General features: G+C 42.0%; 1 protein-coding gene across 2 annotated transcripts in view; it reads left to right on the top strand.

The window, feature by feature from the left end:
• Positions 1 to 2,449: 2,449 nt before the first annotated feature.
• ncalda (neurocalcin delta a) overlaps positions 2,450 to 27,980 on the top strand; it is a 68,095-nt gene continuing 42,564 nt past the window's right edge. The window contains exons 1-2 of one of the 2 annotated variants that reach the window (XM_085472970.1): positions 2,450 to 2,578; positions 5,089 to 5,172. The gene's annotated coding sequence lies outside the window, so the exon portion shown is untranslated. The remainder of the gene's footprint in view (positions 2,579 to 5,088; positions 5,173 to 27,980) is intronic. The other variant, XM_085472971.1, reaches the window with a different exon arrangement.

Here is a 27,980-nt window from a genome sequence, read left to right on the forward strand (position 1 = left end):
ATTTTGAAATGATAAAATAGTAAATGGTCTGGTTCTTATATAGCATGTTTCTATTCTACTGGAGCACTCAGAGTGCTTTATACAACATGCCTCATTCACAAAAGCACCTTTTTCCCCCCCTAAAACTAAGTGTTTTCTCTCTAACATTCACACTATGATGAATGCACCAGGAAGCAACTTAGGGTTCAATATCTTGTCCAGTGATACTCTCTGACATGCAGACTGGAGCAACCAGGGATCCAGCCAGCAACCTTCCAATTAGCAGCTCACCTGCTCTACCTCCTGAGTTCAAAAGCATAAGTATAACTCACTCTTTGAGGCTGCTTGAGTAAAGGTTATCCATCCATGATCTTCACTGACAGTCCTGCACCAACCAAATGTTCAAGTATTGATGGGATAGTCTTCCTATTAACTGTGAATAGACAACAAATTTTTCTTTTGTTGGTGTGGATGTGCTGGGGTTTTTAGGATGTGTACATATGTGTTAAACTAAATAAATACATTTTGTAAAACCTCCAGTAAAAGTCAAAGTATTTACTCAACGTCTTTAGTCAGGTATAAGTGAAAAAGCACAGGCTCTGAAATGTGCTTAAAGAAGGTCAAAAGTAGTAGTGTTCTCTGGATTTTTGTGAAAAGCTAACTGAAAGCCATGCTAGATTAATATACTAATAACATAATATCATGACCAGGTTTGAGTTTGCCTCTACACCTAAGCAGAAGAATAAGTGCAGGCAGGTGTTAAAGTGGGATTGAGCAGGTGGAAGAAGCTGAAGATCAGTTAGTGGCTGATCAGTGCTGAGGTTTACTGCTCCTGGAATGGTTTTACACAACTGTATTCAACTAGATTTAACCCATGAGTTCACACGCTATTTAGCTGATTTCCATTCCCCACTAGGCCACGCTGTTGGTATGAATGTAGAATTCAGTGGTTGAATCTCTGTATCATCAGCTTAAATTCAAATTCATCTCTGCTACACTTGATGTAATCTAACTAACCAGGAACACCACAGCCGCTCTACTCCAGTCCAACACATTGCTTTGATTTCTTCACAGTACGACAAGTTAAACTGTTTACCCTGCTCTAAAATACTGAGTGTTTGCATGCAACCTTTGAATGACACAAGGTTGCATGCATCAGTTTTGTTTTGAAGGACGTTACACAATATGAAAAATCACATCAGATACAGATCTGGTATGAGGACACTTTACATTTTAACAAAGCCCATTGAGCCTTTAAATGAAACCTCGCTTCTTCTTCTTCTTCTTCTTCTTCTTCTTCTTCTTCTTCTATCCAGTTCTGTCTTACATCTTATTTCATCTCTGTCTGAAGTTATCTCTCGTGTTTTTTTCCAGTACAGATACCTGAAAACTGTAATAAACTAGAGTGACAAAGTACTTAGAAGTAAATTAGATAAATCTGTTACAATGCATTATTTTTTCTCAAGAGATCAATATTTTTAGTGCATGATCTGAAGATATTTTTATTTGTGTTTATTTATTTATTTATTTATTTATTTTTTCAATTTATTTGAGTTAGGAACACAGTCATGCCAAAAATGATCGTCTGCAAAAATTTGATTTCTGGTATTTGCCAAAAAAAATGATTGCAGGAATTTAAACTAATATAAATGACTTATTGGACTATAATCTGTCAAAAATATGTCAAACATATCGCTCATGAATGATATCATTTTGAGGCAGAAAGAACATTCCTCCCACAAGGTAGAAGCTGCAATCTGTTTTAGCAAAGTGACTTTTGTACATCCATCTGAGTAAAAAGTCTTATTGACATTAAAAATGTATTTTTAAGCGAGATCTGGCAAAGAAGGCATCAAAAACAGAGACAAATCCAACATGGCAGTCATATAAACACAACAAGGGACCAAAAAGTGCTATAATGATTATAAGGTCAGTACAATAACGCAGTCACAAAAAAAACTTGCAGAACTGGTCATGTCTTTATTTTATATATTACCCTTCATATATCCTATTTACTACAGTCTACTTACCAATATAAGTAAATGTATTAAACATTAAAACACACACAGAGGGAGAGAGAGAGAGAGAAAGAGAGAAACATCGAAAATCACTTCTTGGGGACACCACCAAAAAAAGCCCTATTGTCTAGTTGTCCACTAGATGGCGCCAGAGTCAAGTACAAAGTCATTACAATGTAATTTGATTCGCGGTGGCTAAAGCGGAAGAAAAAAACAGAGGTCCCACTCCGCTCTTTTTCTTGGTACCGCAAAATTTGCACACATATTTTCTTTGCAACACACGAAAGGCGTTTTCGTGTGTTGCAAAGAAAATATGTTTTGTTTGAGCAAAACAAAAAAATTTTTATTTAGTTTCTAATGATTACATTCACACTTTAATGCAGGGAAATGCCTCGCAATAGACCATTTGTATAACCGTCTCTCTCTCCTGGGCAGCACATCTTTTCTATGCTATCTTTGCTCTGACTCCGCGCTCGCTGACACTTGTTGGGGGCTACATGTGTTCCTGTGTCTGAGCGGTTTGGGCTCTCAGGTTAGCCGGCAGACGAAGAGGCCAGCCCCGGGTGTACTGTAACATAGTGGTGAGTGACCGCTGTGAAGTTGTTTGTCCCTATTTGATAGCATGTGTAGCTCTTTTGTTTCCTCGCAAATGGCTGTGGTAAATGACTGCCGAGCACAAACATAAAGCGACTCACTCGTGTGGTCTACAGCGGTCTACTTTTTGCTGTTGTGCTGCAGGTTTGCTCAGCACGTACCCGCGTCCTGTATCCGAGCACAGCTGGGTAATATGAGGTTTTAATAGCAGAAACTAACGTAACTCATCTGTTATTACATTTGTCCTTTCTGGCCTGTTAACATTAGTTAGCATACTGTTCCGATTTGCTCGTGTTTACGGGCTGTAGGCGGATTCAAACTCGGACTGTTTGCTTGGAGAAAGAAAGCTCAGGAGGATTTAAGCTGAATTGAATTTGTGTTTGTTGGCGATCAGGCTTTGAAAACCTTCACTCAGCATCACAACTCTGTCCTAAAGGAGTCTTAAGCTGTGATTTGAAGGGGGGGGCAGGCATCGCCTCCTGTTTTACTCGGGCCCATGATCATTTCATTACATATGAACTGAAGTTGAGTGTGGATGTACACGCCCACATTTATCTGCCTTGGAGAGATTTTTCCTGGTGGCTGAGATACAGCCGGCTCCTTATCACACAGGTGAAGAGTAAACAAACCTTAACTCTGTTTAGTCTGTATGCATCACATATCTCTGATGACAGGCACCGCCGATAAATCAGCCGTGCTCATTCAGACATATTATATCAGATCTGAACGCCAGGCTTTAAAAAGCGACCGCAGGAGTGACAGACATAGCAAACTGCCCCTAAGAACAGGCACCATAATCTGAGTTTGACCACCAGAGAGCACTGACAAGCTGGGGTTTTGTGTTAAGAGTGAAAAACGCTTTATTTATTTTTTATTTTATTTTTTCCCCTATCTAGAAACGTAAAGAAGTCTTTCTGATGTATTGGATCATTTTGAATTCCCTTCTGGTGTTGTATGAAAATATGACAGCAGTAAAAAGTAGAAAAAACTTTTTCTTTTTTAGATACATGTAACAGTCAACAGTCCACAGCCCTGGTAGGTGCAGATCTATCACAAGGACACCATCTGTCTTTAGTTTTTTACATGTGTTGAGAGACATCTGAGAAAGGAGGCGGATCGTTAGACCGCGGGAGAAGTTTTTATGAAGAAAGACGTGCCCTCTGGTCAGGCCTGGAATATTTGAAGATAAATATGAGGATGCTTTAACAGTGTAAGATATTACTCAAGTGTAAGTGATCTTTCTGTTTTTTATATGACAGCATGTGATAAAGCGCATGACTTGCTCAAAGTGAAATATATATACTGGAGATATGGGGCAGTGATGATGCTCATATTAACTATCGACAAGGTTTCAAATAACGAGTCTGTAAGCCTAAAAGTGAGACATTGTGTGTGATGACAGTTGAGAGTGGACCTGTTGATACAGTCCTCTCATGCACACAGCGCAGGCACCCATCCACCTTTTGCTCAAATTCGTTGTTTGAGCGGTGCGGCCAATCACAAGAATGCTGGGTGGCTTTGAAGGGAGAGAAGGTAAAGCTACTTGTTTTAGACAGCGGTGATTTTGAACTGTGAATATTGTAAAGCTGCTCTGGTTGAGTCCAATAGTACACAAATAGTGTTGAAGATGAGCATAATAGGTCTCCTTTGTATTTTTCTTAGGATTGTGCAGTGTTTAGTCCGCAGCGTCTTCTGTTTTAGTGGGCAACGCACCGCATGGTTCTTTGTAGCATGTGTATGAATGGGTACAGTGTAAAGTTCTCTGGTTCAAAGTGTTACAATGTACAATAGTGAAAATGGCAACTTGCAACTGAGCAGCTTTAATCAAGTGAAGTCTATGACAAGAGTCAGTACAGGCAGTGCTGCAGTCAAACCAGTTCTCACACTTGTGTGGGTCACTGACCCTAAATCATTAACTCACATGCACTCTAACAAACAAAGAATAGTACACTTATGGTTACAGACTTCGTGCTTGCATGTTGAATACGCTACATTCACTTCTGAACTGAACATGATTTATTGTGATAGAAAAATTCATGTATTCTGCGATTAGACTTCGATGACCCATCGTGGCAGCACGAAATCCCAGCAGTGATAGGATTTAGGACAGGACCCACCCCCCCAGAGTCTAGGTGCTGCTGGTGGTGAAGATGAACTGAGGCTTTGATGGAGCTCTGGCTGAGGTGTCGGTGAGGTGGAGATGGAGAGGAGGTGGGTTGCATGCAAAGTGGAGGCTGATTGGCTCAAAGGAGGCAGACAAGGAAATGATTGGACTAGAGTAATGAAGTCTGTACTGAGATTGAAAGCGTGGGAAAGTGGTAGTGATGTAAAGAGCAGAAAAGCAGCCTAACACCCAGGAAAGCAGGCAGATGACTGATTACAGATCTTCCTAATAGAACTCACACATAAGCTTCATATAAACAGCTGCTGTTCTACTGGTAAAGTCGTCCTGCTATTAAATTGAAGTTTAAAAATTATATTTTCTGTCTTTCCTCAGGTGCTGGTAACTTTCAGATAAAGTTATTGGTGGATAAGGACTACCAGCATAAATTCATCTACCAGAAGTAGAAAGCTCACCTTGGTGAGTGGCATCCTTTTCATTACTTACCTGATTTGGGTTCAAAGTGATTGATAGTGTTGTCTCAGAGCTTTGGCTGGAATGTGTTTCCTGCCACAGTCCAAAGAAATGCATACGAGGCTGACTACGTATGAATTTCTAGGGAGCACAAGCACATTATAAGCCCAAAAAGAACAAACACTTGATGTTTCATAGGATCCAGCCCCCCTATAAGAAGATCCCCCGCCCCTCTGAATTGGATAAGCGGAAGAAAACGAATGACGTGTTTAACCGTCATACCAAAACAAGCAACACGGGGTCTCCACAGCTGGTAGCACCAGTGTGGTAGCTTCATGGTGGACACCATTCCTCCCCTAAGAGGAGGGTAGTGCTGGGATTCGAACTCAAATCGCCCCTTTACTAGAAAACCAACTAAGACTCAATGCCACACTTATCTTACCAAGTTAATGGTTGTAGTGTTGCTTTTATATATGTGTTGTAAAAAAGATTTGCTAGAAACAATTCAAACAGTCTGCTGCAGCACTGTTCTTCTCACGCTGCTATTTTGATCGTTCATTATTTTTTCACACCTGTTTCCCTTTGTGGTGAAGGAGGTGTCTCTTTCCTGTTCTAGACAACTTTTCAGCCAATCGGCGTTTGACCTTCGCACAACATCGTCTACGCTTGGCTGCATATTGTTGGGGTTTTTTGGAGGACTGCATACAAACTCATCTCAGTGGGTTGCATACCAAAGTCCTTCGCTCTGTGTAGTGAAAGGGACACAAGCACTGTACCACACGCTCTGCTTATAGCTGTGGTATTGCATTTGTTTTTTAAATGGATAGGTGGGCTTACATTATAAGCATATCAAACACTCACTTCCCTAAATTGGGTTTGTAGAAAGTCATGCCCACACCTCTTGGTTGCCTGGAGTGTCCTTAAAGGCCAATCATCCATGTTTGAGTGATTTACAAATGAAAACATGTCGAAGCAGAAAGTTCACTGGTAAATTTTGAATAGAGCTTCAGTTAGGGATATATTATTTCATATTATTTTTCAGAACCGCATTAAGTTTGCTGTGCTTGTGTGTAACTGAGCAGTAATTCAGGCAGCTCCTTTTTCCAACAATGTCTTTTTTTAAAGCTGGCAAAACCTCATTATTTATAGTATCAGTTAAAGAGGCTCCAGCTTCATAAGGAGAAAGAATAGCGTCTGTTAGTAGAAAACCATTGAGCAGCACCGTGGTTGACAGTGTGGTCTCAGAGCATGCAGTGTAACCTATTTCCCATGCTAGGTTTACTGGGTGTTGGTATGAATTTCTGTTAAGTGTTTGCACTCTAACAGAAAGTTCATGAGACGAAAGCACCCTGTAAACCCAAAGGCTGTTAAAAGATGATGAATATCAAAACAAAAGGCAATGGAGCCCTAGACTAACTTTTCCACCAGCAATAGTCTTAACAGCGCTTTTAGTTGGTTGTAGCAGCTCATGGTTGGGCCACAGACACTTTTTTGTACAATATTAATTCATGACCCAACATGCTGTTGCCTTGTAATAACTTTAGTGCAACTTACAGTGTATAGGCAACATTGTCTGTACACACAGCAACTTAGCATTCCCATTGTGCTAATTCGGTTGCATGTACTGCACTTCATTGTTAGCTGCCTAGTCACTCCCTGCTTGCACTTTCATTATCAGTGTTGTCTGAGTTGGAACTTCTCGTTAGCTGTTCCTCCCCCCTCTTACTTGTCATTTTTATTTTTAAGATACAGTAAAAAATATATGTGATGTATTTTTTGTATTTGGCAGTTGATCATACACAAATTAAAATCATATACACATTACTAGAAATAAAAAAAAATATGTATGTAGCATGCAGGATGAGAAGAGTAGACATGCTCTCTGTGATGGGCAACTGACATGTAGAAATCCAGCCAGCTATGACAGCATGGTAACACTTGTGAGCTGGTCGTTTGATTTTCTTTGGCTCGTTTTCTCTAACATGATGAGCACAGTGTGGGAAACAATGTCTGCGCTTGTCCTTCGGTTTTCCCAGGAGGGATAGCTAGGATTGTTGGCATTCCTCATTTAAACCAAGGATGCAGCTACACTGCAGCTCACTGAGCTCAATACTGCTGTCAGGATGTAAACAGGTCAAATTACAGGCGGGAAGCTCATTTATAAATATTGAGATCACAAGGGCTGGAACACTTTTGAGTGCAGTATTATGCAATTCGCTGATTTACAACCCAGATCACTGCAGTCACATGCCAAGAAACCTAAAGACTGAAGCTAAAACAGTGTATCCACGATGTCCCGTGAAGAAGAAATGTCAAGACACATGCTTCATCAAATATGCTTGAAGCAGCACAGCACCTGCACACAATATCCCAGCATCCAAGTTCACCCCTCTTCACACAGAGCTCTGCAGTTGTTCTCCTGTGGCTGCGCTCTGCTCCACATGAGTGCGGCTGAGATCAAACTTGATCATTCCGACTCTGCTTTATGGTTCGCACAGACGCGGTGGTGACAAGTGAGAACATGATGTGCCGTCCGCTGGTGTCAGGTGAAGCTCTGCGCCCGGCACCCTACCCATGCGTTCACAGGTGGAGTCTAGTGTTTGTTTAATACTTTTAAAAAAACTCTGTTGTTCCTGTTCTTCGTATTTAGGATGTCACATTTAGATTTCTAGCTGCAGTAACTCACAGAGATGGCAGTGTGATGCAAACCGAAACCTAATTTTACAAGAACCCTCTGAGAGATCTTTGACTGATGTTACTGCCTCAACATGCAAGCCAGACTTTTTTTATTACAGCCCCTGTGTCATCACAGGCTGAATGGATCTGCTTCTGTTTTTCACTGTGGCATGAAGATTGTTGTAACAGTAAAAACAATAATAAATCCATCTTTATCTTTGCCATTTCCTGCAAATAAAGATGTGCATGAGGCAGATGAATTAAATCTGTTAACAGCTGAAATGAAGCACAGAAAACAGCTCGGTGATTTATTCTAATTATTTAATACCACGCAGTCTTATGCTTTGCATACATAGCACAACATGGAAACTAGGTGTTGCTCACAGTGAACCGAGTGCTGATGTTTGTGAATGAATACCAAAACGTACCCATGTATGGTAACACTGTGACATTCATGTAGAAGTACACCAATATAGAAACAGGAACTGGATGACAAACGTAATGAAATGAGTTTCATTAAAGGATCCTGGAGTCCTTCATCCACTGAGGTCTTGATTTGTGTCAGATAATCAAACCACCACTCTAATGGACACAATTAAGCGTTTGGGTACAGGAGTTCACATCATCTTAAGATTTTGATGTGAAAACGCATCTGTTGCCATGTTACAGAAAGCAGTTAAAGCAGCCTTTTATGTTTCGAGAGGTTACGAGAATGAAAGGCGCCCGACGTCTCTCTCTCGTGCGTGTCACAGAGTAATTTTGTGTGTCAGAGATGACAGCGCTGACACCTGGCCTCCCAATTGGTTCGATGCGGATCTCTGACCTGTGAGTCATCGCGGCGCTGCGCTGAGTGCCTGTCTGTTGTGTTAGATCATAAGCACTGTTGGCATTAAACATAATAATAGATTTTAGTGAAATTGAGAGTGTGAAATGGTTTACTATAATAGAGCTGCAGTCTCTCAAACATACTTACTGTAAGTGTATATGCTGATTTCAGACTGTTGTATTAAAGCGGGGCAGAGGGAGATTGTTTGCCTTTACGACATGACATAGCACTTTACAGCTTAATCCTCTTGGCAGACACAAATAACTGTTAATTTAATTGTTTGGCGAGTGGAGGTATGAGGATATGCACGGTGTCCTTCAGAAAGCTACATCCCTCTGTGTCTCGTGTTGAAATGTCAGCTGTACACACCAGCTGTCTGTTATATTTAACCTCTCTGCTCTGTGTATGTGTTTCTCTGTATATCTGTCAGTCTGCCATAACTTTTCTCTCTGTTAGCTAGAGATGACCAATTGCCTATGGCGTTATTTTTGTGCCACTATTCTGAGCGCACGTAAAAAAGGTTTGCAGGTGCAAGTGTTGCATTTTGAGGAGAAATTTATTTTGAGCGAAGAAAAGCTGAATTTGAGTGAACAAAATTCATTGCTGCATGCAAAAAATGTATATCCGTGTTTGCTATTATCCATATACACACGCACAATAGCAGCCCCTCTCGCTCAGTTTTTGTATTTGCGCTCGCAATGTGTCGCTCACGCTCTCAACATTTCTGCCCGTGCACGCTCAACTCTTTCTGTACACCGTTATATTTGTGCCACAAAACCAGCCAATCACAGACTTGGATGCAAAAAAATCTGATTGGCTGTTTTTGTCTCCAATCAGCTCGAAAGGACGAAATGCAATATCCCAGAATCCATTTCGTCCAAAGCTCAAACGAGGCAGTGGCGGAGGAACACAGAGTGGCGGAGTTTGAAATATTACTCTTTCTGGGACACAAAATAAACTTTTAAGATATTTTCATGTTAGAATGTAGCTGTGTGAACTTCAAATATCTGCTCGATTTATCAAGACATCACATATTTGCATAAGTGCTCCAACGTTTTCGGAGATGCCTGTTACCCACCAGCTGACCGGGTGGGAACTCGGGTTAAACATAATATATAAGGCTGAACTGACAAAAAAATCACCGACTACACCACCAGGTATTATTGGAAAAACCATAAAGCCTTTGAACGAAAACAAACGCTGTTGTGACAGTGATGTACACTGTTTTGTTGGTATATATGTATGATTTGTATCACCTTCATGTTTCCAGCTTTACAGCTGTGGCTCCAGCAAACATCAGCTGATACTAGAAATTAATTTTAAATAAATTCTAACAACAGCTGATCAATTTTGAACGTGCTGCTGTTGTTGTTTAGCGCAACATCCGCTGGTTTCCTGTTTCTGGCGCAAAGTGGGAGATAAACAAACAAGAGAGACGATCAGCTGATCATTGATCAGTTTCATGATTGAAGTAGCAACAGGAGAGGGAGGGAGAATGAGGAGAGAAGAGGCAGCTAAGACACAGAATAACTCCAGCTTTGTGTCTTTTTTATTCTCGCTGAAGTCTTTTCCCCTCAATACGGATGTATTGTAATTGGTCCAGCCCAGAGTTGATTATTACCAGCTGGCTAATCCACCACCTTTCATTGTTTATACCATTACAAAAACAAACAAACTAACATAAAAATGAAAAATCACCATTGGCCCACCGGGCAAATGCCGGGTAAATGCCCAATGGCCAGTCCAGGTATTCGGTCAGCTGGTGGGTAACAGGCATCTCCAAAAACGTTAGAGCACTTATGCAAATATGTGATGTCTTGATAAATCGAGCAGATATTAGAAGTTTACACAGCACCATTCTCGCATGAAAATATCTTAAAAGTTTATTTTGTGACCCACAAAGAGTAATATTTCAAACTCTGCCACTCTGTGTTCCTCCGCCACTGCCTCGTTTGAGTTTTGGACGAAATGGATTCTGGGATATTGCATTTCGTCATTTCGAGCTGGTTGGAGACGAAAACAGCCAATCAGATTTTTTTTGCATCCAAGTCTGTGATTGGCTGGTTTTGTGGCACAAATATAACGGTGTACAGAACGAGTTGAGCGCGCACGGGCTGAAATGTTGAGAGCGCGAGCGACACATTGCGAGCGAGCGCAAGTGCAAAAACTGAGCGAGATGGGCTGCTATTGTGTGTGTGGATAATAGCAAACACTGAAATACATTTTTTGCACGCAGCAATGAATTTTGTTCACTCAAATTCAGCTTTTCTTCGCTCAAAATAAATTTCTCCTCAAAATGCAACACTTGCACCTGCAAATTTTTTTTACGTGCGCTCAGAATAGTGGCACAAAAATAACGCCATAATTGCCAGCGTCTTAGCAGTGTTGTGATGGGCTTCACAAGATCCTACATAAAAACATTTTCATGTCAAAATGACAAAAAAAGAGGATTTCATTTGTCCCTTTATAGCTCATGTAAAGCAGCTTTTTGTTTTAAATATTGGTAGTCATGATCTTTACAGTATTGTGTGCAAAAGTCTATAAAAGTCTACATTTTGCTTCCAAGGAGCCAGACTTTTGCCAGTTTTTTGAAGTGGCTTTCTTTTTTTCTTTTTTTGGGGTTTTGGGTTTTTTGGTCACCCGTGTGTACACCTGTGAGCATGGACGCGCTTGTTTTTTTAAAAGGTTCCTTCATGTAATAATCTGCTAGAGGGTGTGGGGGGGCCACAGCCCCGTCCTCCAGGGCATGAAGCAGGTATGGAGGAGATCAAAACTCCAGACATCCAGAGGCCCCCAGAACACAAGAGACCAAGGAAGACCAACAGAGGGGCAGCTGCACCACTGTCCCAGAAAGAGCTGAGGAGAGTCCCAGATGAGGGCTCACTCAGCAGCCGCGGAGCAGAAGCCAGGGGGGGTTGCAGTGACGCGCCTGTGAGCTCCGCCGGCAGCCAGCTGTGCCTGAGTGACCGAGCCCCAGGCCGAGAGGCTGGGGGCACCCCACCTCCGAAGTGGCCCGAGCGAGCCCCAGGCTCCAGGCCCCGATAAGCGGCCGCCAAGGAGTGAGCCGGTGTGTACCTGGACGCCCATCCCCAGACACAAAGAACCACCAACGCACCGACACCTGAGGGAGTCCGCCACTGGCAGGGGAAGTGGTGGTGGGGGAGATAGGCCTCCAAACCTTGGAGAGCCTGAGATGTCCCCAGAGAGGTGGCGCCTGACACCCAACCTGACATATAGACACAGAAATACAGGCACACACATATACAAACATCCATTCCCACCCTCATGCTCTCATATGCACTTACTCCACACTCAACCAACATGGAGACAGACATAAAGAGACGCTGTACACACGATCACACTCCCCAAGCGTACTCTACGAACCGGGTCTAGGTACCCTTGCCCCTGGAGGGGGGAACTGCACCCAGACCCAGGTGGTGTTACCCTTTTCCCTGCGGTGGGGGGAGGCAGACCGCCCCGACTCCGCAGCAGCAGGGAGGCCCCACACTCCAGACTGCAGTCGGACGGCCAACTCCTCCTCCTAGCCCCCCCGCTCCAGCAGGCCGCAGAGAACGGGGGTGAGAGAAGACTCCAAACCTCCCTCCACCCGCTCATTGTAGTGTTGATGCATGTGTGTTCTAAGGTGCATTTAAAACCCAGGAGGGCATGGAGCTACCTGCCAGAGAGCAGCAGGTAAGCGCATGGTCCCTCCTGCTAGCCCTTAATGTCTACGTGTATTTAAAATTGAGAGGTGGGCAACGATGCCAGGGGTGAGGTGTACACCCTGATGGTCTTTTGGAAGTGGCTTTCAACAATTGTTCCCCGGGCTTTGTGAAGTTTTCTTTGGACATCAGCTGCTTTTTCACTCATTTTCAGCCCTTATTAGGGAGCTTTTTGTCAAAAACATTCCTTACTGTTAAAGTCAAAACAATTACTTCCAAATTGTTGGTGTTAAAAGTGGTTTTAGATACTGTTAAATCACAGGGTGCACTTATTTTTTGCATACTAGGTCTGCGTCTTAGCTAGGGATGGGTATTGATAAGATTTTCACGATTCCGATTCCATTTTCGATTCTGTTTAACTGTCACAAACTGAAAGCAGGGACTCAAGCGCAGAGCAGGTTGACGTATCAGAACACGATTTATTTACACACCAGTGCAATACTATATACAGTGACGGGGAAAGTCCAGGGTTCCAGGGGATTAGGGGAAGGCTCTCTCTCTCTCACGCTCGCTCACGTCCTCACATCCGACTCACACACGTCCGTACCGCGGGGAGGTCACAGGTCCGGGAAGATAAACTGGAATAGGGAAGGGAGAAATCACTCACAAATCACGAAGGTAGGGCGTAAAGGTATAAGACCAAAAGAAAGACTAACGTCAGTAGCTCAATCATCCAGCGATGAGAGGATCTGTGACCCAGCCTCAAATAGTAGACCGGTAATCAGCTGATCGCCATCAGCTGATCGCCAACAGCTGTGTGAGCCAAGGGTGGGAGCCAGCTGTGAGCTCCGCCCAGGCAGAGAGGTAGGGGAGAGAAAAAGCAAAACACAAGTGTAGCCTTGTGAGGCCGGCTGGGCAGGCACAGGGACCATGACATTAACGATTCGATTCTTTATCGATTCTCTTATCGATTCTTTTTAAAAAAGGAGAACACTAAGGTCGATTAGCTTAGAACTTTGTTTTATATCTTCTCTTTGAACGAGATAGAAATTTAGGAGTAACATAACCTTACAAACCCAACAGTGAGATCTTAAGAGATCCAGCCTACGGCTCTTCAATGGGGTGTCACAAGAATATCCAGTAATGTCCCTGCCTACAATTAAACACATTCACTTACCATCTGCTGTGGCAAATGGGTTCAAGCCTTTGACCACAAACTTAGTCACTGCGCGGCGACATTTGTCTATCCTGGCCTGACAGGAGACGCTACCGGTAGACTGCAGTGAGAACTGCCAGCGAGCGCCAGCCAGACTCTGTCTGTCTCTCTCATCATGGTCACCTAAATGCACAGTAATGGCAGGTTTTGTATTAAGGCAGATTGCGCAAACATAATATGCACTGTTAGTTGATTATTTACCTGCCGCATTAACGGGAGAGGACGTGCAAACATTACCGCTGCTGCTGGGTTGAGATTCACGAGTCCGGAGCGGAATTAAAAACACGACATTCATTTAAGTTTATCACGTGTTTTGTGAGCAAATGCTTTTGCATATTCGTAATGTTTCCTCCCTTAAATGAAATATCTACTTTGCAAGTATTGCAAGTTGCCCTGTTGTCATCCGTTCTCGTAAAGTATAACCAAACTTTTGAGCGTTTGAGCCGCCATGTTTCCTGCCAGGTAAATGACGCTCCGCAACGTGGTGACATCATTCAGGGCGACTGGAATCGATAAGGGAATCGTTTGCAAAAATGGCAAACAATTCCAAGGAATTGAAACAGTGGGAACCGGTTCTCAACAAGAACCGGTTTTCGATACCCATCCCTAGTCTTAGCTTTGTTTTCTTATTTCCTAATATGTAGCACCTTTGAACTGCAAAAGGGTGTACTTTGTTTTTCACAACTCTACGTCTATGACCTGCCTAAGTAAGGTGTATGTAGGAAGCACTGAATATTACATAGGTGAAACTACACAAAGCTAAACCAAAACCATTGACAGGCATCCACACTGGTGATGCTAAAAAGCAAGATAAGAGTCAGGCAGTTACTGACAGCTGAACTGCTAAAAACTGTACGTGCTACTGTAACACTTTAGCAGCCACAAAGTTACACCGCAGTGCTGAGGCCAGGCAGATTGTCAGAAGTGATGGCATCACTGAGAGGACTTGCTAAGCCTCACTGACAGGCTTTGGCTTCACACTCTGACTGGCCAGGAGTCAATGGGCATGCCCTGAATTAGTGCAGGGCTTTCCCACCATCGAGAGTGCTGTGGTGGCTGGAAGGCCTGTCACTGGCAGGCAAGTGTAAAGATCAGGGTATGTGCCTTATAGTTAGAGGGATTTGTAGCGACTATAGTGGACTATAGAGAATGAGATTATGCTCCATTTTCTAATGCACACATGTGCTACAATCAAAAACTGTCTTCTGAAATAAAGACATTTAAAGGGAATTGGTGTGTCATTGTCCTGGCTTCCTCCCCTCAGCTGGTCACAGCTGATGGCTATGCCGCCCTGAGCCTGGTTCTGCTGGAGGTTTCTTCCTGTTAAAAGGGAGTTTTTCCTTTCTACTGTCACCAAGTGCTTGTTCGTGTGCGGTTGTGTCATTATTGAGGCTTTCTCTGTATTATTGTAGGGTCCGTAAATTACAATATAAAGCACCTTGCGGTGACTGTTGTGATTTAGTGGTGTATGAATAAAATAAAATAGCACTGAAGTGAAATATTTTTTTCATTTTGCTTAGTTTGCCTGTGTTTGTGAGGTTGTCTAATGGTTGAATGATGCTTAAGGAGGCATAGTAACACTTAAGGAAATCTTGTGAAAAACTACTGGAGAAAAACTGAACCACACAAAAAACAAAAGGTCAGAACTCAGCAGTATTATTTTTATTATTTATAATTACCCTAAAATGAATTTTTAGAAAGTTTTGTAACTAGTACAGGTGAATAAACCACACATCCACACACATGTGTAGCCCACATTCTCTTTATATAATGTTCCAGTTTGCCACCCAGCATTCAGCAGAGGAGAAGTAGGATGAAAGATTGCCGGAGCGACAGTTATATGAGGTAAACGTTCACGAGTGGGCTGCAAATCATGACAGCCGGTCTGCTGCGAGTATGGGAGGGTGAGAGGAAGAGTGAATAAGAGGAGGGGGTTACATGTGGGAGTGTACCACATCAAATATGGTAGGGAGACAACACGTTGCAGCCGCAGCCCAGTTTTATTGAGCAGATGAGCGAATGAGCAAGCAAGCGCGTCTCGTCCAGACACCCACACTGCCTGGGCTGGTGTCCTAGGAGATTAGCAATACATTGTTACGTCTTTCTCTGCATTATGTAGTTTTAAATGCCATTTTATTTTTTATTTTACATTCAGTCCTTAAAATTTTGTTTGCTACGCAGGGTTATTCCTGTTTAGCACACTTGCATCATGTTGTGTACCCACCACTGTTGGGGTGCAGGGCCAGCCTGTGCATGACGCCTGCTTGTGTAGGTAGGATAATTTAAAGATTTGAAGACAAAGCACAAAAGGTAAACGTTTAATTTGAAGTTTGTCATTCAGAATGAGTACAACGGATCATTACAGAAGGTTTTAGAGACAGAAAATGCAAGTCATGTCCCTTAATACAACACTATGAGAAATCTATCCAGAACAGTGTCCCATATGCCATCTCATCTGCACTATGGATTTGCTTTGGGGCCAGCAATTTGTAATTGATTTTCATAAAGTGCACCACTCACTGCCTGATTTCAATATGGCTGGGATCCCTGTGCCCATCAAACCACAACCACAGCCTGCCGCAGCGCAAAAGCACAAACAGCATGAGCTCAGCTTCACCACATTAAAATGAAGCAAAGCAGGTCAGATAAACATGCATAAGTTCAATTACATGCTTTTCTTGTTCAGCTGTCAGTGATGTTTGGTCATTTATAGGAATGCTTTATCCTCACAGATATATTAGAAAAATAGAGCTCGGGAGGATGCTTGCTGCTAATAAAATGTAAATCTCTTGCAACGTAGTCTTTCTGTTCATTAAACACAATTGCTCGAATTTGATTTGAATACACACACAGAGGAGATTTCAGTGGCTGATCCCTATGACTGTTGTACTGATTACACCTGAATCTGCTCCTTTCCCTCACCTACCAAATGCATAGAACATGTTGCCATGGTACCAGAGAAAGGCTGAGGTCTTGCGGTTGTCACATTTTGTTCAAAGACAACCTTAGCTCCCCACACTTATGTGTGTGTGTGTGTCTGTATCTAAATTATTTTACTTCCTTTCCATGACTTTCCAGATGGAAAGCATGCACCTGCAGGTGTGTGTGTGTTCGTGTTTACATATCTTTGTGGGGACCAAAAATTGGACGTTTATTGTATTTGTGGGGACCAACAGACCTTATGGGGACAAATCCCAGTCCCCACGAGTTTGAAAGCATTTTTCAAACTCAAAATGTGATTTTAGTGTCAGGGTGACGGTTAGGTTCAGGCTAAGGGTTAGGATTATTCATTCATTTTCCATAGGGTAAGCGACTAGTTAAAGCATTATGTCAATTAGATGTCCCCACAAAGATATGAAAACACAGTGTGTGTGTGTGTGTTGGGTGGGGGGTTCTAAAAGCCACTCCATCACAGGCTTTTAGAAACTGGAAAAAAGAAAAAACAACTTCACAAAACCCAAAATGGATGAAATTAGAAAGCCACACTGCTATCTATAACGGTTAATGGCCCATTACGGTGAGCTCGTATTAGCCTGCTTAAATGGCTGCGTGATGATGTAATGGCATTGAATACCATCTCCTGAAAACCAAAACTGGCCTTCGTCATGGATTTTTCATGCTATTATTAGTTTTGTTTCAGCGCTTTCCTCTTTTTCCCTGACTAACTTTGTTATTGAGCCAGAAGTTACATTCCATATACGGACATCAGACAGGCCAACTACCAGGTCATTAATGTTTGTTTTAGTCACAAATGGTGTGTGAAATATGCTGAAGCCCTGGACAGCTACGTGCTACATATGTTTGTGTGTGCAAGAGAGCGGTCAAGCAAGAGTGAGAACGTGAGTGTGCGTAAACACTGGTGGTTCTGCTTTCACTCATAGGCCTATTAACATTGCTCTGAGCCAAACCAGAGCTCACAAAGCCAGGGCAAATAATGCCACATGATTCAAAGACGTCGGTGGATTGAAGGAACTGTTATGGGAATGTGTTTTGATGGATTGACTGTTATCTGTATACAAATGTGTTCTCAGATCTTTATTTCTCTTTTCTCTCCCTGCTTACTGTTTGGTTGGAAGGTGATGTGATAAAGTTATATTATTACATTATGCGTCTCTTTTTTCACAGAAAAGATCAGAGAAATGTTTTCTCTGACATCAGCAAGTCTATTTTGAGATGTTTATCGAGAAGCTCCCTAATATTATTACCCAACACTAAAAAGTGTTATCACATGATGTGCTATGTCTTTATTTGTCTTCCAAACTGCAAATCCTTCCCACTGAATAACTATTCTGGGAAAGACACTGCAGCAACACTTCATGTTTGGAGTTACAGTTGGAGCTGTTACGGAGGCCCTTTCACTCGACTCTTCCCACAGCGTAGAGCAATGATACTGCGCCATCATCATCACTGAACGATAATTATTATTTTATTTTCTCATTAATCTCACTTTTATTTCCTGTCACAATCCCTATTATTGCCAAGTGAGGGATCAGATTTATCTTAATTCGGTGCAGATATTCCCCCCATTATAATTTGGATAAAGTATTAATATTGCAGTATATTGTGTTGGCTGCTTCTTACTCATATATACTGGTGGCAACGTATTTTGTTTTGGTCCCTATGCATTAGGAACACGTGAATAGAAGTTAAGTAAGTTGTTTGCAGGGGCAGCAGGGGAAAATAATATACATTTACTGAAAGCATTTCTAAAATAGATAACGGCACACACAACCCAATTCCAAAAAATGTTTAAACATGTAAAAACACCATGTAAGGATTTGCAAAAACAAATTCTCAGTTTTATATAATATGATAACTTTTTTAGAATTAGGATTACAATCTTTTATATTACCATTATGAGCCAGAATCTGCAAACTTCAAGTATTATCAGCTATATCCAATTATGACCAACAGGTCAGCCTCCAATATGTCCAGTTATGATGCAGTACATTTCATGCATACACAACATAAACACAGTGGTGCAGGCACATAGTTCCGCTCACACTGATAGCAACAGGCGAAGACATTAATAACAACAAACCGAATCAGACACTTAAATCACTTTTACCTAGCTGAACGCAGACATGTTTACAAAGCTAAATAAGACAAATCAGCTAAAGCTATCCAACACTCTCAAATGAACACAAGCCAACAGCGGGCCTCATTTCAGTTGTTTAAGTGAGAAGATGATGTAACTTCATGTAGTTTTGGGGGAAATTATAAAATGTAACAAAAATTTTGCATTGAATAAAGATTCATTTTTTTTAATATGATGTCAGTTTTAGGTCTTACAAAGAAAGAATTTGAATTGAAAAAATCAGCATTAGTATGTCACACTCAAAGCTAAAAAACATTCAGACCTCTTCTCCTAAACCAAGGTCAAGGCTCTAAAACACAAAAACCTGCATTAACAGGCTCATTACTTATTCTCAGCAGATTAGACATGGAACTCTATCATCTCCAGACAACTGACAACGAGCCAACAATAGCAACAGCTAGTTGGCAGCTACAACAGCTAATTAGCTAACGTTACACCAGCTAATGTTAGGTTTGAGTATCCTAAAAATAACTTTTCCTTTGATAAATAGTTTGTTTATATTTTCACATTGTATCAGAGTTTATTTGTTAAGTGTCAGATTCCAACAACATTAGATCCCCTTGAAGAAAGCTTCACTAACTCCGGCTAACAGCAGCTAACTCCGGCTAACAGCAGCTAACAGTGGTACAAACAGTAGCGCGTAGCAACAGAAATATTCAGGATATGCTCAACAACTCACTCATATTACTGTCATCAGACGGAAGTGATATTCACTGAATCATCAACTTGTATCAGTAATAATTCAGTTGAGTGCAATCTGCAGTTTACTGGCGTTAAGCAGTGAGACTTTACACACTGATAGATTAGGTTTTAAAACATTTATTTTTGAGAAATATTTATTCTAGATTTATAGAAAACACACACTCATCATCACCACCGCCAATAATGCACTGTATCAGGTATCACAGAATAGATGTTTTGCAGTACTGTTGTCATTATGAGCACCTTATCATCATAGTTTCATATTGTGAGATTTTACTTCTCATTATTTTGTAAAATAAAGCCCCAAAAGCAGCCGATATAGCTTTATATTTTATACATGTCATTTGGTGAACCAGACTTTCTGCTATTCGGTTGCCATGTAGCTACAGTGACTGTGTACTGGGCTCTGAGCTCTGCCAAAACACAGGTGACCTGCAGCTCAATAATGTTTCCTGTGTAGATACAGATAGTTGGCTCATGTTGCTGCTGCTCTGCAAACACACAGCTAATGCTCAGCAAGTCATGGAGATTCAGTTATACTGTTTCAACATTTCTACATGACTGACAATAAAAACAATTTATTTTTCCATAATTCATAAGGTAATGCAAAGCGCTGGCTATATGTGAGAAAAGAAAGGGAGCAAATCTGTGCGTCTGCGTAAAAAAAAAAGAAAAAAGAAAAATTCTTCCTTTGTTGTGTAATGATGAATATGCTCTTTTGCTTCCACTGACACACAAACACCCTCTCACACACATGCAGAGTTGTCAGTTTGCCTGCAGAGTTTGTGGCTACCACACTGTGCTGTGCCAAAATTGTGTTGTTTGAGAAAGCCTGGGGAGAGAGGACAGGAACCTCAGGAGCTGTTCTGTTCCCTCAGCCGCTGCAACACGGAAGGTAGCTTTCCTCACACTTTCCCCTGCAGCCGCCCAACAGGAAAAAGCTTTAATGGCATCAGCTCTCATTGTTGAAGCTGAGACAAACACTTTGCGCTTGCAAAGAGAAGGTCATGCAGCTCGGTGTCCAAAAACGATGCCTGGAATTGAAGGGTAGTTATTATAAGATGGCTCATCTCTGTGGTAAAAAGGATAATAATGAACCGAAGTCCTGGATTGTCATTTTTTTCAGTCTCCATTCACTCCTCATTGCACGTTGTACTCAGACAGTCTTTGACGTCTTAAAAAAAGGATAATTTCTATTCTTTTCTCATTTTTCTTTTAATAATCTGAAGGCTTAATGACAGTTTAGACAGATAGATTGTTGATCAGCTTTCAAGTAATCAGCACACAGCTGGGCCTGTCCTTACTTTTAGATTTAGAAGGATTTGCTGTTCAAAAATAAGATTTCAGCTTTGGTATTCTTCCAGTTTTTTTCTTCTAAATATATCAGACCTAGTGACCAAGCTTAATTCCAATAATTCCAAGTTAATTTGACTATTTCCTTCTGAAATGTACAGTAGTTATATTAGATTCCCCCCCCCCCCCCCCCCCCCCCAGAAAACGGGAGCTCTGTGCATAAACAAGCGCCTGCAAACCTCAACTAAAGCAAGAAAAGTGGGCCTGAATTTCTTCACAACAGTGTGAGACTGACAGAGTCCTACTAAAGATTACTTTGAGTTATTGAAGCTACAAGCTGCTGAATCATGGGATGCACTTGGTTTTCACCTAGCTATGTGCACTCACATGAAAACCTTATTTTCACAAGAATATTGTACAATAGTGTTGGTGTACAGATAATAAATCATATTAATGAATGGGTGTCGTGGTGGGCTAATAGGCTTCTGATGACTCTTAGTTTTGTTTAACTATTTTCAGAATCAGAATCAGAAAGGGGTTTATTGCCAAATGTTGAGCAGGTTTACAACATTAGGAAATTGCTGCGGTGCTTCAGTGCAAACATAGTGTCATAAATAGCACTTAAATAGTGTCATAAATAGCACTTAAATAGACATGAAAAAATAAAAGTAGGGATAAGAATTAAAAGTGCTACGTAGAAAGATATGTGCATGAGCTATACATGAGATATATACATGAGAATAAGAATTAAGAGTGCTACGTAGAAAGATATATACATGAGTGCAGGTGGTGATCAGTGCCAAAACATGGAATGATGCAGTGACACAGCGTAGGGTCATGTGTTAGTGGTGGGAACAGTCATATGGTTATTGTTCATGTGTCCAACAGCAGAGGGGAAGAAACTGTTCTTATGGCGAGAGGTTCTGGTGCGAATGGACCGGAGCCTCCTGCCTGAGGGGAGCAGGTCAAACAGACTGTGTCCAGGGTGAGAAGGGTCAGCTGAGATCCGAGCTGCACGCCGCAATGTCCTGGAGGTGTACAGATCCTGCAGAGATGGGAGTCTGCAGCCAATCACCTTCTCAGCAGAGCGCACAACACGCTGCAGTCTCTGTTTGTCCCTGATAGTGGCTCCAGCGTACCACACGGTGATGGAGGAGGTGAGGATGGACTCGATGATTGCAGTGTAGAACTGCATCATCGTCCGTGTTGGCAGGTTGAATTTCTTCAGCTGCCTCAGGAAGTACATCCTCTGCTGGGCTTTCTTGATGACGGAGGTGATGGTGGGCTCCCACTTCAGGTCCTGGGTGATGGTGGTACCCAGGAAGCGGAATGAGTCCACAGAGGTGATGGGGGTGTCAGTCAGGATGATGGGGGGGAGTGGGGCTGTGTGCTTCCTGAAGTCCACAATAATCTCCACTGTCTTCTGGGCATTCAGCACCAGGTTGTTGTGGCTGCACCCTGTTTTTTTGCAGATCTGACCAAGCCTGTGCTCTAAAATCAAGACGTTACCCTGTACGCTCAGAAGAAGCGTACAGGGTAAAGGTTAGCACAAAAAAACAAAACAGTAGCCACTGGTTTCTTTCCACATTAATATTATCACACCTCCAACATGAAAGAGTGATAAAGCAAACCAGGGTACACTGTGAACCTGTGGGGTAATCAGGAGGAACACATTGCTCACTCGTGTTTGTACCAACCTTTTCTCTGCATTTCAACCCTACAAATATAGATTTTTATAACAGGCAAAGAACACCGTGGCACACTAAGCCGATTAAGCTTTATTAAACTAAATGCTTCAGTGAGGTTTCTGTTTTTAAAAAAAACAAAAGTTTTCATAATTACTGAGCAATCTATTGTTCAGTTTTCAAAGTAGTGCTGATAGTAGTGGCAGTTTGCGGCGCTTTCAGTCTTTTAAAATAAGATCTGATCGTTTTGATTCTACGGGTCACAGGCCAGGAACATAATTCTAGGTGTAACCCTGATCATTTTTTATCAAGCCCTGTTGACTTGGGTCAAAAGGCCATAGTGAAAGCAGTGTAACTGAAAAAGCTAAGTGAAAATACCATAGACTGTACATAATTTAGAGACATAGCCACCGGCATTTTCATCATCACGATTTAGGTGTTTTTAAACCTGTTGTGACAAGCGAGGGGTGGACCTGACTTTGAAAATGAGGAATACAGCAAGTTTTTCTACACTCAAGGGAGTCGCCCATCTGCTCACCACTTCAAAGAATTCAGGTTTAAGACATGTCTGTCTTTTATACAGGCTATGATTACCACATAGTATTTTCTGTGAGTACTTTGGTACACAAGTCATCTTGTGTTTGACCATATTGAAAGGTTTTAATGTGAAACTGCAGCAGGTATTCTCAGTTGGGAGTAGAAGTAACCTAGTGTGTGTGGGGTTTTTTTCTTTCTGGGAACATTGACACAGATACCCACAAAATATATAAATGTTCCAGTACTAACACTTGTTGAAATGAGCTACATCATTATAAAGAAGAGATTTCTCTTTCCGTTTCCTTGTGAAGATGGTTTGCTGTGTCCAGTCTGAATTGGTGAAATGTGGAGTTGTCACTCTGCGGCATGCATGAGCCCTGTTGTTTTTAGTCAGTGTTGATTCCCATGACTCCAAGATGAGCCAGAGGAAGCCCAGTGTGATTTCGACACAGTTCCCAGGCCCCCAGATCTCCCTCTGAACAAGGGCCGTTACAGTTACTCATAAGACACGGACAAATATGTGCATGTGTGTGTGTTAAAAGAGATAAATGGACCGAGCATCCTTTGGTCTTTGATCCACACATGTTCAGTCTTAGTTGTTAGCCACACACCCCCCCCCCCCCACACACACACACACACACACACACACACAGACATGTCTCTCACAGTTACAGACAGCTGCAGCTTGTCCATATAAGAGGTCTACTGCAAAAAACAAGGACAGCCAGCAACTGCGCCTCCCCCACTCATGCTTGAGGTCACTTGGAGTCAGTGGAACCTCTTCCGCTTCTGCTAATCTAAAATCTAAAAGGGGAGGTGGGGTGTCACTGAATTTTGATTTCAGTTTACAGATAATATTTTATCAATGGAAGCAATCACAGTTAGCTGTTTTGGGCAGGAACTCTTTTTGTGTATCTAAATTGAAAGTTTAGATACGCACATGTGAGAATTAAATGGGAAAGTGGATAACACTCTGTGCACGCTGCAGTGCAATCAGTCTGTTTACAGTGTTAGCTCTTTTTCATCAACCTTTTTGTGTTTGTCCAAAGTTGGGGAAAAAAATTCTGCGTGACTCACTGGAAGTTCTGGGTGAATAGAAATCAAAATGCCAAAATATCTTCTGCTGCTTTGAGCTTCCTTCTTGAATTTGATCAAGTCTGACATTTGATTGGAGAGCTGCATCTATCTGTTCCCTTCTCCCCAGCAGGCAGTCATCAGTATGTGAACTCAGCGGCTCTATTTCTGTAAGACTGTTGCAGTTGTGGGAGTGTTTGTATGCTGGGTCTTTACATATGTATTCATTGTGTTCGTGCTGGCTCTAAGTAATAGTGAGCAGGGGACCAGTGAGTGACTCATAGGGGAGGTGGTGATGTTGCTTTTTCTTGCTTCTGGCTCCCAACCTGCTGTGTTCTGATAAGAGAGAGACTGAGACAGTGGGCTCTGCTTAATCCTTTCTCTGCATCCAGCCTGCCATCTGCCATAAAAAACAATGGGATGGGACAGACTGGTCATCAGTCTTGTCTTAAGCCTTCTGAATCATTTAGGAAAGAGTGGGTTGTAATGCTATTGAGTAACTCTTGAGACACTTTGCCGATTGTATAACAAACCTTTCTTTCACTGAAAATTTCCCATTTCTTCACAGCCCACCTCTTTAGCTATAAATAGAATTAAATAAATCCATTCTGTAAGTAACAATCTTCTCATCTCTCTGGACTGTGAGGAAATATAGACACATTTGACTCATACACAATTAATATGATTAATGAATATGAGGAGAGAAGTACAGTCATTTTTCTGCTTCAGGTCAAATTAGAGTCTGTCGTGTGAACACAAGAGCTAGTTCCACTGCAGGGGAGCCCCATAGCTGAAGGGTCTGCCTCCCATTCAACTTCTGGAAACTCTAGGAGCCACAAGTGCTCTAGTTAGGCTTTAGTCACTTGGGGCAGGAAGCTGATTGGCAACCTCCAGTCACTAGGGAAAGATACTGTGGCGGGGCATGACTTCCTGCACGGCATCCACAATCATGCCCCACTGATTTAAATATTGTACTGGGTCCTGTGTTTGTTGTTATTGGTTGTTTGTTATGTTGAGCAGCCTCCCACCGCACCCATCCCCACTCCTCGGGTGGGAGCGGCTTGTACCCGGCTTGTGCCTGCGCCTGTTCCTGCTACCCGTAGGAGGGCCACGGAGCAACCACTGGGTTCACCAACAGCTCACCCACCTGCTCAGCCAGAGCGAATGGCAACCTTGAGTTCTAATAAAGAGATGCTTGAAAGCATGAACGTGCACCCGGGTCTGCTGTGGGTTTGTTACAGATACGTATTCTCGGACCAGTTTGCGAATAGTTGCTGGCTATAACTGGGTGAATTGCTATGGTTGCTTGCAGATTGCTAACCAAGTGGAAACTTGAGAAATTGCAGTGTAAACCAGAAACGGAGACAGTTCACCTTCAAAGTAAAAGTTGCAGATGTTAAAAGATGTTGGTTTCAGTGGTATTGCACAACTTTTAGTTTGAAGCCCAGCTGTCTCAGTTTCTAGTTTCCATCAAACAGTTTCGCAACTGCTTAGCAAATGGTTGGCTAGTAGGGGTGCAACGATACTTGTATCGATATTGAACCGTTCGATACAGTGCTTTCGGTTCGGTACGCATATGTATCGAACAATACAAAATAAATTTTTAATTTATTTTATCAACTTTCCTTCTGATGATGCTGTCTGTGTTGAGCGCTCAGTGGATCTGCGCTCGACAGTGCAGCCTAGGCGGAGTAGTCGAACGCAGATTCACTGAGCGCAGGGCAAGCTAGCGAGACAGAAGCTAAGCTCGTGGCAAATTGAACCTCCCCTACCCTCATTCAATGAGTGGGTGGGAGCTAGTGTGTTAGCGCAGTTAGCTCATTAACGTGTTGGCCATCCAGCCCCACGCACGGGGCAATCCGCGGTAGCTCATTAACGGAGATTTGCCATGTTGTGGCGTTAACGTCATTTCAACGAGATTTACGCTGACAGCACTAGTGGGAACACAACGAATACGACTGCACATTTACGCGGACATCATCCTAGTGCAAAGACAAGTGGAAGCCGACAAAAACAACAAGCACGCATGCTACAAACTTTACCCGAGTCATTTAGACAGCCGTTAGCACATGATTCTCCTTATGGGGACCTGATATGTTTAATATGCTGCTGAGAATATAGCCCAGAAGAAGCGTATAGTATAGCTTTTATTTTGGAAAGAGACATTTCTCTGTAATAAACTCTCTTTTCCAAAGATGAGTGATTCCTCAATCAGATACAGGGCTCGCAAAATCGCTAGCCCGACGTCCCGGTGCTAGCGATTTTTCCAGTCGGGCTACCAAAATCTATCTCTGCCCTGCCCGTCGGCCTATCATAGGAAGGAAAAATATATGTCAATGCTTTTGCATTCTTTCGGAAATGTAGCTGGGTAATTATGTCATTGGCATCGGTGAGCCACTGTCAATATGTGACATATTGAAATCGCGTTTGAATTTGCGCTTGTTTTTTGCTTTCACTACTGATTGGTGAGTGATGATAATTTGCGCACCAATTCCTCTGACATCGTCTTATCAATCGTTAGCTTACTATGCAAACATGACAAGTGAAATCTCCCGCAGCAAGCTTAAACATATGAGAGGTTGATCGTGCAGAGAATCACTGAGCTTATGTGAGTGCGTGTGTAAAAGCAGCAGGATATATATTTTAGTTCTGCTGAGCCAAATAAGACAGGTCAGGGTGAAGAAGTGACAGCCAAAGAAAAGCTTACCACAAAACGGAAAAGTTATGACAAATCAGACTATAAGGCAAAAAGAAAGTGCAGCTTTATGGTTTCATGGACAAAAGAATTTCTGTGGCTGCAATATGACGAGCTATATAACCAGGGCTGCACATAAGTGGTCCGCAGGTGCGCATTCGCTGTCAAAATAAAAGACGCGCACAAGATATGAAGTTGCAACGCGTGTTTGCGTACATAAGATTTTCAGGAGGAGGACAGACATTTGTTTAGAACTCCAAAGAAATGTCAGAAGGAGTCCGAACCACAAAAGAAGCGTGTATTCTCGGAAAAGTAGTTGCAGGAGGTGAGCTGGCTTCAAACAAATGATGAACGCACAGAGATGTGTTGCGGAATGTGCCGTGAAAATTTAATAAATGACAAATTAAAAAGGCATGAATATTTTTTTTTGTATCGAAAAAATATCGAACCGTGACACCAAAGTATCGAACCGAACCGAACCGTGAATTTTGTGTATCGTTGCACCCCTATTGGCTAGTGTTTGCAGACAAGTCGATGTCTTCCATGCAGACCACAGGGAACTGTGCCAAATCTGCTACTGACCAAAGATGATAAAATCATATTGATTGACATGCAGTTTAAGCTGATGAACGTTTCAGTTCTCATTTGGTTGGTTGCCATATTTTCATAGTTTCTACAGAATGGAAAGAAAAGAGAATTATAACCTTACTCTGGCTGTGATTACTGATACAGTATTTCCATGTGATACCACCCATTTATTTACTTGATTAGCCTAAATTAGTTAATATGTTTGTGTATTTGTAGTAGTTTATTACTTAGTGACATCTGAAATGAGCAAAATTAGACCTATTAATTGTAACATTTTTCTGTCTACATTTCCTGATACATTTATAGCCACTCTGACAACAATTTGTTGAAACGTCTATTGCTCCCAATGTCTCATTCATGGAAATTACAAATGAAAGGGTGACATGTTGTTCTTAACACCCAGCTCCTCATAGTAATGTTAATGTTACAGTTTAGCTGAATTGTGCCCAAATGCAGGCTCACACAGCAGCTAGCATGGCTATGACTACTTTCATTTGTTGCCTAGTGACACTGCTCTATTCCCAGTTTGCCTTTTTCCTGTGTGTTATCATCTGTATGTACTCACTTGTTCACTGTGTTCTACTGTCTGACTGTCAGTGTCCACATGTAGGGTCTGCTCCCAGTCCGATACCTGTCATCATATAAACAACGTCTGCAAAAGAAATAACAGCCTTAATGCGATGAATCATTTCAATGTTGCAGCTAATCAATCTCAAAGACATGTATTTATGTTTTTATCTCTTTCAAGTTCTTTTTAACTTT

The sequence above is a fragment of the Copadichromis virginalis genome, linkage group LG11 (genome assembly GCF_057382275.1).
Source record: "Copadichromis virginalis isolate Kocher_CV1m ecotype Utaka linkage group LG11, C_Virginalis_male_GT1.1, whole genome shotgun sequence".
Classification (NCBI taxonomy): Eukaryota; Metazoa; Chordata; class Actinopteri; order Cichliformes; family Cichlidae; genus Copadichromis; species Copadichromis virginalis.